Consider the following 19,948-nt stretch of genomic DNA (forward strand, 5'->3'; position numbering starts at 1 on the left):
GACACGGATGACTGAAATGTGGTATATTCTTACCATGGACTAGTACCCATTCACTGAAAGAATGAACGGGAGCTATACCAGATGACTAGGAAAGATTATTCATGAGGTATTCTTATTTTTTCTTTTTGAGGAAGATTGGCCCTGAGCTAACATCTGTGTCCATCTTCCTCTACTTTCTATGTGGGACGCCTACCACAGCATGGCTTGACAAGTGGTGCCATGTCCACACCCAGGATCCGAACTGGCGAACCCTCGGCCGCCGAAGCGGAACATGCACACTTAACCGCTGCACCACCGGGCTGGCCCCTCATGAGGTATTCTTAAGTGATAAAGCAAGAGGCATAAAAAGTAATTATAGGATGATGATAGTTTATAAATCAGTAACAAAAATCTAACACTTTTACATATGAAAACATACACTTACCTGAAAAAATAGGACTGTGGAGGATATTATGCACATGAAGAAATGTCTGCCGAAATACCTACTATATCATTAAACCAACAAAAGGAAAGGATGAAGAAGCACGGATGCTGGGAGGGGAAGATGAAGATACCCACAGTAAAAACAGCATGCGGCGGATGAGGCCAATTAAGTAACACACATACAATGTATAAATTATAAACTTATATATAATATAGGTATAAAAAGATATATGAAAGTGTATAAAGTCTTCCATTATAGCAATGGAAGCATCTCAAAAGGATGGGATTTAAAGTGACCTTTAACTTCTAATGTTATTTTTATACTTTATTAAATTAGAGATAATGAACACCTATTGGTTACAAAACGGAAAAAATGCAACATATTTCATACCAAAAAAAGGGAAAGGAAACGGGGACCTTTTACTTCCTATGTGACATTAACCTCTCCAAGTTCAATTTATCTCATGTGCAGCAGAGGTCACAGCACCTAGTAAAATATAACAATAACAACAAAGCTTATTGTAAATAGCTACTATATACTTACCTCATGGTAGACCCTGTGATATGAGACTTTTATATGGAAGTTCTCATTAGATTCTCAGGCAAAACGTGTGTTAGTCTTTTTTTTCCCCAATGACATCAGATTTACTTCAAAAATAAAATTGCTCAATATGAGATAACATACCAAGTAAAATGTAAAACTATTTATAGACATGACAAGGTACTATCACAGCATGATATTACATAGAAGCAAATTAACCAAAAATGAAGTACTATAAAATACCTAGTGATAAATTTAGAAGAAATATTAAAAAAAAAAGTCTCTCACACACAGACACACACATTATAAAGTTTCTGTAGGGAAAAACCAAACAGCTATTTAACTGCTATTTGACCTCAAACAAGACAGACTAGGAGCCTCTTGACTTGGAGAAGTCAGCTGTCTTGTTAAAATTTATTCTTGATTGAGATAAATACATGAAAATATCTTGACAAATGTCAAGAAACATAAAATCCTAAGTAACAGTTCATATCATAAGATTCAATTTCAAGTTTAACAAAACATTGTAACACGCCGGTTTCCTATTGAAAAACAACTTACCAAACAGTATATAAAGATTAGGATAAGCATTCTTAACACACAAGATTAACCCACAGTATTAAATTACAATTTTTAATTTCAAGAGATATGTTTGGACTTGTGGTGGATGCTAGGAAAACCCATGGCTAAGCTGGCGGCACAGGCCATCTAACCTCCTTATGTGGTATCCACATACCTGAACACACAAGAACATCATAGGTGCAAAGGATCAACTGTCAATGGGATTAGAAGGGCACAGTCCCCGCACAGCCTGCAGTAGTGCTGATTGGCTGGTTTGAGTTTGCAATGAAAAGAACTTATTGATTATAACGAAATGACATGTGACTTCATTTTTCTATCTCAATATATTGAAATTAGATATTGTTCATTTCAAGAAAACTGAAAAATCATCTGGAAAATGATGAGAGTTAGAAAAGGGGTCAGTAATTTAGGCAGACAGAAAATATATATACAAAAATTAATAAATTTTTGATAGGCTAGCAATAGGTAAAAAATCAATTTTAAAATGATCCCATTTACAATAGAAAGAGAAAACGTATACAACTCATACACAAATTGATCAAGTAATGTTCAGTACAGAAACGAAGAAAGCTACAAAACTGTTCTGAGTGTTATAAAACAGCTTACAAAACTGGGGAGTTGTACATATGGTGGTGGAAGAGAAGGTCCTATTGCAAAAATGATGATTTTACTCATCTTTGTAGTATTGACAAGATAGACATCCCAATGGGATAGTTAGTTAAATCTGAGAAACTAGTATTAATATTGATCTCAAAGAATAATGAGGTGAGAGTATGCAAGAAATAAAAGACATCTGCAAGAAAAGTGCCTAAATTGTATTTTCAAGATATAATAATTAAAATACCAAACATACAAAGAACTCTTAAAACTCAACAATAAGAAAGTAAACAACCCAATCAAAAAAGTGGGCCAAAGACCTTAACAGACACTGGCAAATAAGCATATTAAAAAACACTCCACATCATATGTCATCAGTGAAATGCAAGTTAAAACCACGAGATACCACTATACACATATTAGAATAGCCAATATTGGGAACACTAACACCGAATCTGTTGAGCATGTGAAGCAACGGGAAGTCTCATTCATCACCGGTGGGAATGCAAACTGTATAGCCACTTTAGAAGACAGTCTGGCAGTTTCTTACGAAACTAAACATACTCTTTCAATATGATCCAGCGATCACATTCCTTGGTATTTACCCAAAGGAGTTGAAAACTTATGTCCACAGAAAAACCTGCACATGAATGTATTAGCCACTTTATTCATAATTGCCAAAACCTGGATCAACCAAAATGTCCTTCATTGGGCAAATGGATAAATAAACTGCGGTACATACAGACAATAGAGTATTAATCAGTGATAAAAAGAAAGGAGCTCTCAAACCATGAAAACACATGGAGGAACCTTAAATACATATTACTGAGTAAAGAAGCCAATCTGAAAAGGCTCCTTACTGTATGATTCCAACTGTATGACATTCTGGAAAGAGAAAACTATGGAGACGGTAAAAAGAGCAGGTTTTGCTAAGGGTTGTGAGGGGAGGGCAGACTAGGCAGAGCACAGGCGATTTTTATGGCAGTGAAAATACTCTGTATGATACTCTAACGATGGATACATGTCATTATGCTTTTGCCCAAATTCACAGAATGTACAACACAAAGATCGAACTCTAATGTAAAGTATCAACTTTTGGTGATCATCTCAATGGAGGGTCATCAATTGTAACTAATGTCCCACTCTGGTGGGGGATGTTGATAATGGAGGAGGCTATGCATGTGTGGGGGCAGGGGGTAAGCAGGAAATCTCTGGACCCTCTGCTGAATTTTGCTGTGAACCTAAACCTGCTCTAAAAAAGAAACTCTTTAAAAACAAAAATCATGGAAAGATCTCTGATGAGTTTTCATAGATCTAAGGAACAGAACTAATAGTGCCAAAATTTCATTTTTAGGCAGAGGGAAAATATAAAAATACAGAACTCAACACATTATAAAATTCATCCCTTATGGTTTAAAATGGTGGATTTCAGGAAATATGAATATAAACCAGGATATGAATAGAATTCTATAGATATCTATGATGTATTGTTATGTGAGAAAAGCAAATTGTAGAATGTTTATTATAAGATTCAATTTTGTAAAATACAACCCCAAACACTATGTAAGTATATGTCGATGTGTACATACTTTTAAAACATAAAAAAGTCAAATACGTCATCTGCAAAGTTAATGAAGTCAGTATACTTCTCCTAGCTTCAATTTTCTAAGCAAAAAAAAAAAAAAATATCTGTTCTCAAAAATGTCAGGAGCAGTGGTAGTAATTTTAATAAAATCAATACATTTAGGATTGACGGAGGGCTGAGAATGAGTCAGATGATGTGCTCAGTGCTTGTATGCAGGACTTGCCTTTTAATCATCACGTCACTCCTATGGAGGAGATTCTCCCAGTATTCCTAATTTAGAAGCTTATCTCAAGGATCAAAGGAATCAACATGTTTGTATAGGCATAATGTATGACAATATACAGTATTTTTTTACATAACAATGCAGAATTAAGAATTATTATTTTGGTATTTTTAAATTACACTGTGAACACGTCAACACACATGTCATGTGTGCACATCCAAGGCTGTGCCTATAGTGAGGAAGCTGGCTTAATAGCTAGGCTGAAATTTCACTCATAAATCATCTTTCTTCAAATCCAAAGTTTTCTAGTGAGTTGGGCTTTCACGTGACCGCCTGGACAGCCCTGGACAGGCTGGTATTAAAGTTCCTCAAACCACATTTCCTGAGACTGGGTTTCAGAAAGAGAATCAGTTTCCTGGGTCCCCAAGTGAAAGGCTACTGACTGATCTGTGCACTTGACAGGTCAGGGAATTTCCAGATGTGGTGTGTATCTTTGTTATGATGATATAATGTATCCAAATTATAAAAAATAATTATCTACATAGAAAGTAAAAAAGTGAAAATACTGCATGATCTCACTTATATGTGGAATCTTAAAAGTCAAACTCATAGAAGCAGAGAGTAGATCAGTGGTTATTAGGGGCTGGGGGATGAGGGAAATGGGGAGATGTTGGTCAAAGGGTACAAACTTTCAGTTATAAGATGAATAAGTTCTAGAGATCAAATGTACAGCATGGTGAATTTGGTTAATAATATTATTGCACAATTGAAATTTGCTAAGAGAGTAGATTTCAAGTGTTCTCACTACTTACAAAAACATGGTAACTATATGAGATAATGATATGTTAATTTGCTTGATTGTGGTAATCATTTTACAATGTATATGCATATCAAAACATCATGCTGTGCACCTTAAATATACATAATTTTATCTGTCAATTATATCCCAATAAAAGTGGAGAAAAAGAAAGTAAAATACTCAAATGAGGAAACGAGAATGCAGAATATATTCTTTTAAAAATGAACCAAAAGCATAAATTGAAAAATATCATTGTCTTTACATTATAGAATCCAACATGTAGAAAGTGAAAAAGAAACAAAAATACAACAGAAACACAAAATGTAAACTACTACGAGTATGTATTAAGAAGATTTCAGGACCTATAATTAAAATGCAAAGCTGCATTACATAAAACAAGAGTTTAAATGATCGATACATACCCATGCTCCCAAACATGAAGTTGACACTGTAGAAATGTGGAATTTTCTCAATTTCATCTATGTTTTTAAGATAATCAGATTAAAATCTCTGTGGGAACTTTTTGGTAACTTGACAAATAGCTGATAAACTCCACCTGTAAGAATATATTAGTGGGAATTAATAACTTACGAAAAATACTGAAGGCCAGTGTATTAGTTTCCTAGTGCTGCCATAAGAAAGTAGCACAAACTTGGGTGGCTTTAAACAATATAAATTTGTTTCACAGTTCTGGATGCGACAAGCCCAAAATCAAGGCATTGGCAGGGCCATGCTCCCTCCGAAGCTTCTAGGAGAAGGTCTCTCCGTGCCTCTTTCTGCTTCTGGTGGTCCAGGAATTCCCTGGCTTTTGGCAGCATGACTCTAATCTATGCTTCCATCTTCACATGACCATCTTCTCTCCATCTGTGTCTGTGTCAAAATTTCCCTGCTCTTATAAGGATATCAGTGAAATTGAATAAAGGAACACCCTACTCTAGTATGACCTCATTTTAACTAATTACAATTAGAATGATCCTATTTCCAAATAAGGTCACATTCTGAGATACTGGGGTATTGGGGCTTCCACATATCTTTTTTGGGGACACAATCTAACCCACAACAGCTAGTGAGGACAAAAGTAACTAGAAGATAACATCAAGTTATAAAAATTCAAACAGTGTGGTATTGTTTTAAAAACTAAATAATCAAGGAAATAAATGACTTTCCTAAAATTCTATTGTATACATTGGCTCTTTTCAGGAAGATATAATTTGATTCCTTTTTGGAACTCATATCATCTAATGAATTCCATTTGGTTTGAGGTGAATTTTAACACATAAAACAGTAAAGTATACTGTGATATAGAGGGCTGTCTACGGAAAAATGCCCAAGAAGGAAAGCAATTTTCAGAGAAATGTGTGGGATAATACTCAGTTTTCATAAAATAATCCTCTTCTTATAAAATGAATAAAAAACAAGGAAATATATGGAGTTTTCTATGTGTCCGTATGTTCTTGTCTGTTTTTATGCAGAGAGGGGGATGGAGCACAAGTTTAATAAAGATAATGGAAAAGGTGTGGAATGAATTAGTTTTGGTGTAGGTTATTAAATTTGTCAATTTGTATCTCTAAATTCTTTCCTTAGATAAACTCTGAAAATACTACTTTTAATATTAACAGTAGTGACCAAGAATATTCACTTTTTAAAAATGAATGAAAACATCAGCCACTCACTCGGTTTTGTGTGCTTAAACACATCATTCATCCTCTCTACACACACACTTGCTATCCAGAATAAAAAATGAAGTAACTGCTTTTAATAATAATGATAGCAGTAACACTAAGAATGCTAATGAAATCATTAACATTCACTGAAGGATTACTCCCAGGTCAGGAAGTGTGGAAATGCCTTTGTATGTATGCTCGCATAAAAGACCTCAGTCAGATACCAGCAGGAATTCCATGACATAGGATTGAATCTTCATTAAACTTATGGAAAACACATCTGTAAGTTAAAAAGCTACTTAGAAACATAAGAGATTATATTATCATGAAAAGTGATTCCATGCCTACAAAGACAATTAAAAATTAACATGTAACAGTATTATTTAGAATCTGTGCCCACTAACCAACATGTGAGTACTCTGCATTATCTTTCTTACTAGGTAAGTTTGCCTCTATTGTTAGAATATTCTTTATATTTTTATTCAGCAATTATTTAACGAGCACATCCTATGTGCCATGTGCTACTGTTGGCACACAAGGTATTCTCTGTGAACAAAATAGAAAAGAATACCTCTCTGTTGAACCTATGCTCTATTTTTCAGCTGAGGTGAGAAAATTAAAATAATAATAATTAATAAAACAACAAAATTAGGTTAGAAGATAATCAATGTTGTGCAAAAACTAACGAGTCGATCAGAATAGAGAGAATAGAATTGGTGTCAAGATGGTGGGTAGGTTGCTCCCCTTAGGCTCCATCAAGATGGTTATATTTGAGGAAAGACTTAAAGAAAGTAACGAAGTGATCAATGACACAAAATGGATTCCTAAAAGTTTGTGATGTATATTAGCTACTTGAGAGGAAAATATCACGTTTGATTTCATTTGAAAAAATAAACTCTAATGAATGGGTTAGAGAGCTATATTTTAAAAGATGATCTACATATGTACATATTTTAAAAGCACGTAATATATTGTGTATGTATTCTTATATTTTTTGACATAGATACACTTGAGGATCTGATGAAATCTATCTTCCATCCACTCTGAAAAACATATTTATGATCATATTCCTAAATTTATTTTTCTTATTTTAGAGGGTTCCCAAATCTACTAATGCCCATCCATGAACTCTGACATTTGTGCATCATGTGTAAAATTTGCCTACTTACACAATATGAAATGAAGCTTAATTTTGATTTTGGAATACAAATACATGGATATCTTTTACGTTCCTAAATAACATGTGAAAATCAAGCCTCCAGAACTCTGAAAAGTGGTAAACATTGTAGTAAGCTGGGCACTAAGAAATAAGCAAATAAAAATCACTGCTTTCACTCTACACCAACATTTTATGAACATAATCCAATTTATAACTAATTCACAATAGCGAGAAAAAAATTACTCAGCTATACACTCATGAAGAATTATTCAGCCTACATAAAGAAAATTATAGAATTTTTCTAAGGAATTTAAAGGGCCGCTTTGGAAGAAGACCCACCACACACACACACACACACGATCTGAGACAGTAAGTCAATATTAATTGTTCATTTTCTCAAAAAATATTCTCATGTTACTGCAAATAAGTTAGAAAGCCAAATGTGGTGTTATAGAAATTTGAAAAGTGAGGTTAAATTTTAGCTGTAAATCTTCAGTAAGTGAGATTATACAAGGAAAACCTCAAAAAAGAAAGGAAATGAGGAATATTTGTGATAGTAGATATTAAATGGTTCATTAATTAAAACTGCAGTATTGGAAGATTAATTTAAAAAGATAACACCAAAGCAAAATTGATTGATAAATGGTGCTGGGCCAATTTGGCACTTCTGAGGAGTGGAGCGGGCTGGGGAGATGAATGAAAATTTCACTTCATACAATGCACCCAGATGAACGCTGCATGGGCTGTAAAGCTGAATTTAAAAATATAACAAAATAGAGTCCTATTACCCTAGATGGAAGGCCTTGATGCACTGTTAGGAAGTGAAAGAAAGCTGCAAGTAATGTATCGATTATGGTCCCAATACTTGTACAAACAAATTAAAAGAGTAACCTACCTGCCTAGACAGAAAAGGGAAATGCACCAGGCTATTAACATTGATTATGAAAAGCATATTGAACGAAACTGATGTGAAGTGTCAGGGGTGGGTTAAGTTGTACATATTTTCATTTTGCCAAAATCACAAAAGAAAGAACAAAGCAAGGGGACAAGAGAAATATTTTAGAGGTGATGAAGATTTTTATTATTTTGATTGTGGTGATAGTATCACAGGTGACTGGATATGCTCAAACTCATCAAAATGTATACATTAAATGTGTGCAATTTTTTGTATAATAAGTATACCTCAATAAAGTGAGAAAAAAGGAAACCTTTCCTTGTTTTAACTAAGAGAGAATTACATTTGTATCAAACAAATTGCAAAAGAAAATCTTTAAAAACATTAGCATCAGGCACTCACTTGCTTTAAACAAGTCACCAATCTTCTCTCATACTCAAATTTCCCATTGTGAAAAAGAGGCCAATGACTATCTCAGTAATAACACAATTAATGATGATAGCAATAGTAATGAAATTAGGAAAATCCACTGAGTGTTTGCTGAGTGTCAGGGAGTGGGGAAATGCCTTTATGGGAATGACCTCTTTTTACCCTCACAAACATCTGATGCCATAGATATTATTATTCATTGTATGCTGTAGGACTGCCATTAAGATTTAATGAGGCAGGATATAGGGAAATAACACTTTTGTGAACTAAAATGTGACTTAGAAACCTAAGTAATTATCAGTAAATTTGATTCTGTCCTCCCAAATAACATATAGCAGGTTCATTTAGAATCTACATGCCTAGCTACCAGGATGTAAGCACTGTAATTCTTATTCTTTAGTCTTTCCTTCCTTCATTCAGCAAAGATTTATTAACTGCCTACTATGTGTGAGGCACTGTTGTTGATGTGTGGGATAAATCACTGAACAAAACAGAGATCTCCACAGTTGTGAAGGTTTCATTCTGCTGAGAGGAGAAAGACAAGGAAACAAGGTGGCCAATTCATCTCAGTTTGCCTGGGACTTTCATGGTCTTAAAACTGAAAAGTCCCATACCCTGGGAAGCCTGTCAGTCCCAGAGGAAACCGGGATGGTTGTTCCCTCCGGAGAAGACACAATGAGTAAATGATAAACCATGCTAAAATGTGACAAGTGATATGAAATAAATTAGAAAATGTAGAGCGGGGTAAGGGGCATGGGAGAGTTGAGTACAGGGATGAGGATAGTGAATTAAATAAGAGGTCACCATAGGCATGGTTGAGTAGAAGACACTTGAGAAAAGATTTGCAGTTTAAGTAGCTAACCCAACTTAGACCTGGGAGGAAGAGAATTCAGGCAGAGGGAATAGCCAGTGCAAAGGACTGGGGTGGGACTTCACTGGGGGTGTCTCAGGAACAGCAAAGAGTCCAGAGTGGCAGGAGATCCAAATATCTCTCATGAGGTTTCATTTCACATGTCTGACTATCCAAATCTGGAGAAGCTGGCAAAAATCCTGCTTTACACAGTTTAATGGTCTAGAATCCACAGCAGAGTTCTAGCAGCCAGAATGTGAGGAGTGAAGTGGGGAGCCTAGATACAAGGCAGTGCTATAATCTGCCTTATTTTTAATGGCTACTTGTTGAGACAATGTGAGGTGAAGAACAGCAGAACCTAATCTTGAAAGTTAAACTATCTGGAAGGGGAAGGAAGGGAGGAAAGGAGGCAGAGAGGGGGAGAAGTGAGTGAGAGGGAGAGAGACGTACACACAAACACAGACATCCATATGAAATGCTTTGGGGGTATTTTTAAGAGATAAATCACTTTAGAATTGATGTCAAGATGGTGGCATAGGTGGACTTGGAACTCACCTCCCCCCATGAACACAACCAAGTTACAACTATTCTTGGAACAATTACCCCTGAGAGAGAACTGAAAATGGGATAAAAAGAAGCCCTGCAACAAGAGACAGTCTTAACTGAGGCAGAAATTCCTTTCTGGAGAGAAAAAGCTTCACAAGCTGTGGCACTTCACAGCTGGCCAGGAGCAATCCTAAGGTACATAGCGTTCCCAGGAGGAGTAGGGGATCTGAGCAGGGGAACATTACCGCTATAAGCATCCTTTGGACTCAATACATCTGAGACGAGTGTCATAATATCTGGCTTTGCTGGCTATTAACTACAATAGGGAATACCCCTAGAAAACCTACTGGATATAAGCAGAAAAAAAGCCAGCTCTTAAAGGGCCCACAGACAAATTCACCTGTTTCAGAAAGCAACATAAAATCACCAGAAAGGTACATAGTCCTTTGGTGAAAAGAGACTCACTTGACAGGCTATGGGTGCATCTCAGTGAGAGGTGAGACCTCTCCAGAGACTGAGACATTAGTGGCAGCCATTCTCATGACCTGGTACAGGTGTGTTGACAGACTCTGGCAGACACCATTGGCGTTCTTCCCATGGCATGTTAGCCCAGGGTCTGCCCTGCCCACCACAGCATCAAATTAATCCAGCTCAGCCAGGGCAGGCAGCCCACCCTAGGGACTGGTCCCACCCAACACCAAGCCCTCAGGCAACTTTTTGACCTGCAAAGACTGGGTGCCTGGATCCTCTACAAGCAGGCAAGTGGGTGCCCCTCTGCTAGGCAGAGCGTGTATGAGAAGCGGGTGGAGTGGATGGGGCGTTGTTGAAGTGTGTGGGGACCTCTGCAGTGGGGCGACTGGGTACACCCCAGGGGGTCAGGACCTGTGCATGGGCCAGGAATGTGTTGATAGCATGTGTGGACCTGTGGGCCTTGGGGCTTACCAGCAGCAGAAGACCTGTGCTTCTCAAACAGCCACATAAGGGATTGGCCTCCACTTTCAAAGTCTGAAACAATTGGGTGCTCCTGTGCCTGGGGCAAGCCCCACCCAGATGCAATCCTGAGAGCACTAACAACAGCCTTGCAGGCCAGAGGCCTACAGCAATTGTAAGCCCCTGAGCCTAGCAACCAGCCACACTGCAGGCCTACTCATTTAACAGAAAAAACTAGAAAAGGAATGTACTATTAGACCTCATAGCCAACTATGCTGGGGCTCCTCAAACGTGATAAAGTGACTGAAGGATCCATAGCAGGCACACGCAGCTGAGGATTACAACCAGCTGGCCGGGGGACAGCCTAGTCTCCCTGGGCATCTTCAGCAAAAGAAACCCTGCCACAACAAGACACACATAGTCCACACAGGGGTCACTCCTGGAACATTTGACAGGGCAGCAAACTGCTCAACCACAAAAAGCATCTCTTATATAAACCACCTCTCCAAGATCAGGAGATGCAGCTGACCAACCTAATACATGGATATAAGCACAGAGAAAGAAGCAAAATGAGGAGACAAAGGAATACATTCCAAGTAAGGGAACAGGACAAAACCCCAGAAAATGAATTAAATGAAACAGAAATAAATAATCTAACTGACAAAGAGTTCAAGCAAAAAGTTATAAGGATGTTCACTGATCTTGGGAGAAGAATGGATGATCTCAGTGAGAACTCCAACAAAGAACTGGAAAATATAAAAAAGAACCAATCAGAGATGAATAACACAATATTGGAAATGAAAAATTCACTAGAGTTACTCAATAGCAAGGTAGATGATACAGATGAACGGATCAGCAAGCTGGGCAAAAGACTATGGGAAATCACCCAAGCTGAACAGATAAAGGAAAAAAGGATTAAAAAGAATGAGAACAGTCTAAGGGAACTCTGGGACAACATCAAGTGCACTAACATTTGCATTATAGGTGTCCCAGAAGGATAAGAGAAAGACAAAGGGGCAGAGAATCTATCTAAAGAAACAATTGCTAAAAACTTTCCTAACCAGGGGCCGGCTCCATGGCCGAGTGGTTAAGTTCGCGTGCTCTGCTGTGGCGGCCCAGGGTTTGGATCCTGGGTGCGGACATGGCACTGCTCGACAGGCCATGTTGAGGTGGCGTCCCACATCCCACAACTAGAAGGACCTGCAACTAAGATATACAACTATGTACCGGGGGTGGGGGGGTTTGGGAAATAAAGCAGAAAAAAAAAAACCAAGTTTCCTAACCTAAGGAAGGAAACAGACATCCAAGTACAGGAAGCACAAAGAGCACCAAAAAAGATGAACACCAACAGGCCCACACCAAGATACATTATAATTAAAATGTCCAAAATTAAAGATAAAGAGAGAATCCTAAAAGCTTCAAGAGAAAGGCAACAAGTGACATACAAAGCCTATCAGCATACTTCTCAGCCAAAACCTAACAGGATAGAAGGGAGTGGTACAATATATTTAAAGTGCTGAAAGGAAAAACAAACTACAGCCAAGAATACTCGCCCAGGCAAGGCTATCATTCAGAATGGAAGAAGAGATAAAGAGCTTCCCAGACAAACAAAAACTAAGGAATTTATCACCAAGAAACCAGCATTACAAGAATTGCTAAAGGCACTTATTTAAGTGGGAAAGAGAAGACCCCAAACAGGAATAAAAAATTTATCAAAAAAAGAAATAAAATCATTGGTAAAGGCAAAAATACAGTAAAGGCAGCAGATCAACCACCTATGAAGACCTTCATATTTGAAGGTCAGAAGACAAAAGTACTAAAATTATCTAATTCAATGATAAGAGGGTAATGGATACATACACACAAATTAAGAGGTTAAGTATGATATCAAAAACATAAAATGTGGGAGGAGGGAAGCAAAAGAATAGAGCTTTTAGAAAGAGGTCAAACTAAAGAGACCATCAACTCAATATAAACTGCTATATACGTAGATTATTATACATGAACCTCATATTAATCACAAACCAGAAACCTATAATAAATACACAAAAAATTAAGAGAAAGGAACCCAAACATAATACTGTAGAAAGCCATGAAACCACAAGAGAAGGGAGCAGGAGAGGAAGAAAGGAACAGAGAAGAACTACTAAAAGACTCCGAAAAAGGATAAAAAAATGGCAATAAGTACATATTTACCAATAGCTACTTTAAGTGTCAATGGACTAAATGCTCCAATTAAAATGCATAGGGTGGCTGATTGGATAAAAAAACAAGACTCATTTATATGCTGAATACAAGAGACAGACTTCAGACCTAAAGACATTCACAAACTGAAAGTGAAGGGATTGAAAAAGATGCTACATGCAAATAGCAATGGAAAGAAAGTTGGGGTAGCAATAATTATATGAGACAAAATAGACTTTAAAATAAAAACTGTAACAAGAAACAAAGAAAGGCCCTACATACTACATAATGATACAGAGAACAATCCAAGAGGATATAACACTCGTAAGTATCTATGCACCCAACATAGGAGCACCTAAATATATAAAGCAATTATTAACAGACATAAAAGGAGAAATAGATAGTAACACAATAAGAGTAGCGGACTTTAATACTCCAATTACCCCAATGGATAGATCATCCAAACAGAAGAACAATAAGGAAACACTGGCCTTAAACCACACATTAGACCAGATGGACTTAGTAGATACATACAGAACATTCCATCCAAAACCCACAGAATACACATTCTTTTCAAATGCACATGGAACATTCTCCAGGATTGATCACATATTAGGCCACTAAACAAGTCTCAATAAATTTAAGAAGACTGAAAAAATACCAAGCAGCTTTTCTGGCCACAAAATTATGAAACCAGAAATCAACTACATGAAGAAAATCAGAAAAGGCACAAAATGCTACTGAAGAATGATTGTGTCAATGAAGAAATAAAAGAAGATATAAAAAAAACCTAGACACAAATGAAAGTGAAAATACAACATGCCAAAATGTATAGGATACAGCAAAAGTGGTTCTAAGAGGGAAGTTTATAGCAACACAGGCCTACCTCAACAAACAAGATGAATCTCAAATAAACAATCTAACGATTATTAGACTGTTAGTGCACCTAAAGGAACTGGAAAAAGAAGAACAAACAAAGCCCAGAATCAGGAGAAGGAAGGAAATAATAAAAATCAGAGCAGAAATAAATGAAATAGAGACTAAAATAACAATAGAAAATAATCAATGAAACCAAGAGCTAGTTCTTTGAAAAGATAAATAAAATTGACAAACCTTTAGCTAGACTCACAAAGAAAAAAAAAGAGAAGACTCAAATAAATAAAATCAGAAATGAAAGAGGAGAAATTACAACAGATACCTCAGAAATACAAAAGATTATAAGAGAATACTATGAAAAACTATATGCCAATAAATTGAATAATCTAGAAGAAATGGATAAATTCTTAGAATCATCTGACCTTCCAAAACTGAATCAATAAGGAATAGAGAATCTGAATAAGCCAATCACCAGTAAGGAGATCAATATGGTAATCAAAAGCCTCCCAAAAAATAAAAGCCCAGGACCCAACGGCTTCCCTGGTGAACTCTACCAAACATTTAACAAAGACTTAATACCTATCCTTCTCAAACTGTTCCAAAATATGGAAGAGGAGTGGAAGCTTCCTATCTCATTCTATGAAGCTAAAATTACCCTTATACCAAAACCAGACAAGGATAACACAAAAAAGAAAACTACAGGCCAATATCACTATGAACCCAGAAGCAAAAATCCTCAACAAAATGCTAGCAAATCGAATACAACAATACATTGTAAAGATCATCCACCATGATCAAGTGGGATTTATTCCAGGGATGCAGGGATGGTTCAACATCTGAAAATCAATCAATGTGATGCACCACATTAAAAAAAAGAAGAATAAAAATCACATGATCATCTCAATAGATGCAGAGAAAGCATTTGACAAGATACAGCATCCATTTATGATAAAAACCTAATAAAATGGGTTTAGAGGGAAAATACCTCAACATAATAAAGGCCATATATGACAAACCCACAGCTAATATCATTCTCAATGGAGAACAACTGAAAGGTCAGTCTCTAAGAACAGGAACCAGACATGGATGCCCACTTTCACCACTCTTGAGATAGCACTGGAAGTCTTAGCCAGAGCAATCAGTCAAGAAAACGAAATAAAAGGGTCCAAATTGGAAAGAAAGAAGTGAAACTGTCACTATTTGCTGATGACATGATTTTATATATAGAAAACCCTAAGGAATCCACTAAAAACTTTTAATAATAATAAATGAATAAGGTCAAGTTGCAGGATACAAAATCAACACACAAAAATGAGTTGCATTTCTATATACTAACAATGACATAGCAGAAAGAGAAATTAATACTACAATCCTATTTACAATTGCAACACAAAGAAGAAAATATCTAGGAATAAACCTAATCGAAGAGGTGAAAGATCTGCACACTGAAAACTATAAAACACTGTTGAAAGAAACTGAAGAAGACGCAAAGAAATGGAAAGATATTCCGTGCTCTTGGACTGGAAGAATTAACATAGTTAAAATGTCTATACTTCTTAAATCAATCTTCAAATTCAATGCAATCCCTATCAAAGTTCCAACAACATTTTTCACAGACAGAAAACAAAGAATCCTAAAATTTATATGGAACAACAAAAGACCATGAATAGCCAAAAGACTCCTGAGAAAAAAGAACAAAGCTCGAGGTATCACACTTGCTGATTTCAAAACATACTACAAAGCTATAGTAAACAAAACAGCCTGTTACTGGCACAAACACACACACACACACAGATCAATGGAACAGAATCTAGAGTCCAGAAATAACCCACACATCTATGGACAGCTAATTTTCAACACAGGAGCCAAGAACACAAAATGGAGAAAGGAATGTCTCTTCCATAAATGGCCTTCGGAAAATTGGACAACCACATGCAAAAGAATGAAAGTAGACCATGATCTTACACCATACACAAAAATTAACTCAAAATGGATTAAAGACATGAACATAAGACCTGAAACCATAAAACTTCTACAGGAAAACATAGGTGCTATGCTCTTCAACACTGGTCTTAGCAGCATATTTTCAAGTACCATGTCTAACCAGGCAAGTGAAACAATACAAAAACAAACAAATGGGACTAAATCAAACTTAAAACCTTCTGCACAGCAAAGGAAACCATCAACAACACGAAAATACAACCCAACATTTGGGAGAAGATATTTGCAAACCATATATCTGATAAGGGGTTAACATCCAACATATACAAAGAACTCATAGATCTGAACAACAAAAAATATAACTCAATTAAAAAATGGGCAAAAGATCTGAACAGACATTTCTCCAAAGAAGATATACAGATGGCCCACACGCACATGAAAAGATGTTCAACATCATTAACTATCAGGGAAACGCAAATCAAAACTACAATGACATATGACCTCACTCCTGTCAGAATGGCTGTAATTAACAAGACAGGAAACGCCAAGTGTTGGGGAGGATGTGGAGAGAAGGGAACCATCATACACTGCTGGTGGGAGTGCAAACTGGTACAGCCACTATGGAAAACAGTATGAAGTATCCTCAAAAAATTAAGAACAGATCTACCATATGATCCAGCTATTCCACAGCTGGGTATTTATCCAAAGAACATGAAAACACGAACGCATAAAGATATATGCACCTTATGTTCATTGCAACATTATTCATAGAATACTCAAGACTTGGAAGCAACCTAGGTGCTCATCAAGGGACGAATGGATAAAGAAGATGTGTTTTATATACACAATGGAATACCACTCAGCCATAAGAAATGATGAACTCTAGCCATTTGCAACAACATGGATGGACCCTGAGGGTATTATTTTAAGTGAAATAAGACACAGGGAGAAAATCAAATACCATAAGATCTCACTCATAACTAGAAGATAACAATGACAAACACACACATATAAACAGAGATTGGATTGTTGCTTACCAGTGGGGAAGGAGAGAGGAAGAGTGCAAAAGGGGTGATCAGGCAAGGACAACACAAAAAAAGAAAATTACAGGTCAATATCACTGATGAACAAACAATAGCCTCCATGTATTGCAATTATCAACTGGAATATACAATGGCAAACAAAGAATCAAGCACAAAAGAAAATTTCAAAAGTAAGTTACCAAGCAATAAGATTATGGAAAAATACTTCAGGCTCTATAAGTAAGTTAAAAACATTATAGTATAATATAAAATAATAGATCAATGAATATATAGCAATCTTAAAAGTATGGGAAGATTCAATAATGCCAAAAACGTTCAGTTTCCTAAAAATATTTTACAATTTTAGGTAAAAAATATAGAGAAAGGGGAAAAAATGTCAATTCAACTCTACTGGCATTTGACAAAGTGCTTATTACAGGTTATAAGCAAACATAAGATGGTCAGATTAACCAAGCTGACCTCAAAACTGGAATAAAATGTAAAAATTTCTACACCATCACTAAAGGATAAAGCAACTTTGTCATAATGTCAAAAATAATTTAAAAAGATAGATTAAAGGACCAAATACATGAGAAAAATTGTGTTGGGAAAACTTTGTATTTGAGGAAATGATAAAGTTAAATATTAGTTCATATTATAGACATAAAAATTGACTTGGAAGGATATACATGAGAAATGTTTTTGAGAAGGAAAACTATTTACTGAGTAATATATATATACTATAATCTTCTTCTTCTAAAGTGAGTAAAAATGACAACCACTTCCCTGTAAGGCTACATGAGAGCAGAATATATGAAAATGCAGGTTAACAAAGGGTCCGTATTAGCTTGAGCAAATACGAAGATGTGGAAGCTGCCCGTAATGGGTACTTGGGGTGAGGCTGGAAGTACGATCCAAGGAGAATGGTGACTAAAATCATTACTTTCTCTGCATCTATTTTAGCAACAATAATTATGTTTTCCTTTTTCAAACAAAACATTTAAATGAGAAGATATATTCAAAAATGTGAAAAAAATTGGGTAAGTCCTTTTTGTGACATACTAAATGGTATTTAATCAAACCAATTTCAAGTTCAACTCTTACAGAGATGGGAACAAACAATATTTACTAATAAGAACAGCAGCAGCAGATTACAATCACACATTGCTTCCAGAAGTTCAAGCACTGTGCTCTGTATATTGACATGTGTTTTGTATCCATAAAAGTGATATAAAATAGAAACCACTGCTCCCATATCAGAGTTCATGCAAAGATAAGATGAGGCAGCTGGTATTACAAATACTTACAATGAATAATAATAGACAAATAAATGAATTTTAAGATAACAGCTTAAAGTCTAAGAATACACATTAATTGATAAGTTTGGTTCCTACTTAGAATCTAAATGCTCACTGAGCAGGAATTAAACATTAGGATTCACCCTAATAAACAACTAATAATCTTTACATATGACTATAAATTTTCTTTAACACAATAAGACCGCTAAAAGTCTATACTTTCGATCGACTATAAGCACAACAGTGAAAAGGTGACCCCAAGTGAACCTCAAAACGTTCATTTACATGCCAGATCTCAGAGACAATATTAAAAAAAACATTGCTGTTTGACTTCCATAATATGGCAAAAAAAGCCTAAGATAAATTGGGATCTGACATTTCTAAATAGCATAATACATCAAACAGATAGTTTAAAACTGTATAAAAACCTAGAGAATTGGAGGAAAGTTAGGCTGATGTTCAACTTTAGGAATACAAGCTAAGGTTAATAACTAGAATCCTGGAAAATCAAAAGTAATGAGAGTTTCAATTCTGAGATACCAGCACGAGGAGCTTCACAAAGTCACTCGCCAGAGAAAGAAGTCTCAGTGGTGAAAACTATTTAAAAAAAGTCTCTGGAAAATGTCCTAAGTGCATAATTAAATGAAGAAACACTTATTCAGGCAAAATTTACTGAAACTTGGTAATAACAGCAACCATCTGTGGCACTTGAGCCATGACCCACTTCCTCTAGTCTCTCCCCCAGCTCAGGTGGGAGGAACCTCAATTCCCCATGACTGTAGCCAAGAAGATTGGTTCTCTCTCCTCTTAGCTCTCAATCAAATAATATGGTATCTAAGTGGGAGGGCCAAGCCACCAGCATTTCCCAGACTCTCCCAATCCAAGTTGAAAGGTTATATTCCTTGTGGGTACAGTCAGAGGATGGAGGCTCCCTTCCTACATCCATCCCACACTTACATGATGTAGGTTCTATCCCAGCTGCAGCTGTTGAGCTACTGGGGCCCCGATCACCCTTGCCCTAGCTTGCTTATTAGGAGGATGTTCCACATGGGAGAGGTAAGCTGAGAAAACCAGAGTCTACCATCCTGCCCAGCACTCGGATAAGTGGCTCAGACACTGCGCAGGGAGAGAGGCAGTCTATAAGAAAAGACAGATCCAAAGCTCTTCCCATAAGAACTGGTTTTATTTAAAAACAGAGTGTGGGGAAGTTCAAGACTAAAAGTGCTCTTGAAAACAATAGCTATTGTGGTGGTAAGAAAACAGGAGGAGATAAGAAGCTCATCTTAATTAAGATCAACAAACTAAACCACAGGCCAGCTAGTTCAATAGAGAGAACAAAGGAAAAGGTTATGTAAGAAAGCTCTCCTTGGGTCAGAACAAACCTCAAAGAATGGTCTCCAAAAC

General features: G+C 36.4%; 1 long non-coding RNA gene across 1 annotated transcript in view; it reads right to left on the reverse strand.

Moving 5' to 3' along the window:
• Window positions 1–19,948, reverse strand: part of LOC111771641 (uncharacterized) — a 53,942-nt gene that overhangs the window by 21,991 nt on the left and 12,003 nt on the right. Inside the window, exons 6-8 of the long non-coding RNA XR_002805559.2 lie at window positions 5,173–5,306; window positions 1,701–1,915; window positions 968–1,071 (exon numbers count right to left, since the gene is read on the reverse strand). This is a non-coding gene — a long non-coding RNA (uncharacterized lncRNA). The remainder of the gene's footprint in view (window positions 1–967; window positions 1,072–1,700; window positions 1,916–5,172; window positions 5,307–19,948) is intronic.

The sequence above is a fragment of the Equus caballus genome, chromosome X, assembly GCF_041296265.1.
Source record: "Equus caballus isolate H_3958 breed thoroughbred chromosome X, TB-T2T, whole genome shotgun sequence".
NCBI classification, from domain to species: domain Eukaryota; kingdom Metazoa; phylum Chordata; class Mammalia; order Perissodactyla; family Equidae; genus Equus; species Equus caballus.